The 1,567-nt window shown below is 43.0% G+C and overlaps 1 non-coding gene across 1 annotated transcript; it reads right to left on the minus strand.

The window, feature by feature from the left end:
- Nucleotides 1-793: 793 nt before the first annotated feature.
- LOC142593088 (U2 spliceosomal RNA) lies at nt 794-984 on the minus strand. The gene has a single exon (XR_012830889.1). It is a non-coding gene; the product is annotated as a U2 spliceosomal RNA (small nuclear RNA).
- Nucleotides 985-1,567: the final 583 nt, after the last annotated feature.

Genomic DNA, 1,567 nt, shown 5'->3' on the forward strand with positions numbered 1-1,567 from the left:
AAACAATCTGACTGAGAAGCAGAAAATAGTAAACTGACTATGGGTGAAATAGCAATAGGTATTTCCGGCTCCCTGCATACTGAAAGTTGCAGAGTTTTCTGCTTACTTGGGTTTTGCCAACTGCTGTAAAGGAGAAACTGAGCTCTAACGTTCATGTGTTTTGCGCTCTCATATTAGCCTTTTCAGTTGCATGTGCCTATGTTTCCACACCTATGTTTCCTGTGGTGGAAAATCCTTACCATTTTTCCTCATGAATTGTTAATGCATGTAACAGTGACTTATTACCGGTAACTAATCAGTCTCCACTTATCTGTCCCAGGGAGAACTTTAGCCCAAACAAGTTTATCCATGATAAACTAGAAAGGGGACCTAAGAGTCCCTCAAGGACTTCTCTCAAGAACCCATCATAATGTGGGACTGGATCAGGCACTGCACTGCACCGCACCTTCACAGCCACTTCACATCTCCTTGTGGATTGCAGAGGAGAAAGTCAAAGACTTCCCCAGTCTATCCATGCCACCCCTTCACACGCTGACAGTCCACACGGAAAGGGTAACCCCACCTTCAGTGGGATTCAACTCAAGGCATGGGCAATGGAAGAGTACTCCTTCCCTCTGACTAATCCTTCCATATCCATCTTATGTTGGTAGAATATGTTCCTATATAGCTGTCAGGGGTCTGGTAGCTGTTTCATATACATGGGCCAAGGCCAAAGTTTCTTATTCAGCCTGAATGTATTGATGGCTTGTTAGCACCTATGAATTACAGCCCAGGTTTTGAACAGAATCACAGAATAGTTTAGGTTGGAAAAGACTTCAGATCATCAAGCCCAACCGTTAAAATTAAAATAAATAAATAAATAAAATAAACTCCTGAACCCCAAAATCCATTTAATATAATGTCCTCTCATTGAAGACGTATCAGATATTAAACTGATATGAACAGATACTACACATGATCTTAGCCAAAAGGCCGAGAAGCGATATTTTGGAGGGCTGCACCAACTCAGCGTGCTTGTCTCAGAGCACCTCATATTAAGGTACCACGTCCTACAATCATTGCTTCTAGTTTCAGTTTTCCAAAAGATCTCAATGTCACATCCTGCCTCTCCTAGAAGGGCTCATCACATGGTGGTGCTTCCAGGCTACAGGACCAGCATGCTACATTAGGTACACACTTCCTCGCATGGATCACCCCTCCAGGGAACACTGGCTTCTTTTCCTCATCTGCTTAGGCAGCTACATGGCACCTGTAAGCCTTGCTGAATGAGCTTGCCTTAGAGAGAAGCATTTTCTTGCACAAACTACATATTTGGGAGGAGAAGGGGGCTAAGACTGCTAAGACTGAAATTACCCACATCCTCTGCTAGTCCTCTAATCTTTTTCTCTATGATACTTAGCAATTGGGAAGAATTTGATTATTTCCTCAGTGCACTGACAGACACCTCTGCAAAAACATGTGATGCTACTTAATGTGCTTCCTTGGCCAGGTGTGTTTGGATTAGTTGTACACAGATGGAAGAAAAGCTGTATGACATTCAGCTGCTATCTTCAATCTGACACCATAG

The sequence above is a fragment of the Pelecanus crispus genome, chromosome 2 (genome assembly GCF_030463565.1).
Source record: "Pelecanus crispus isolate bPelCri1 chromosome 2, bPelCri1.pri, whole genome shotgun sequence".
Classification (NCBI taxonomy): Eukaryota; Metazoa; Chordata; class Aves; order Pelecaniformes; family Pelecanidae; genus Pelecanus; species Pelecanus crispus.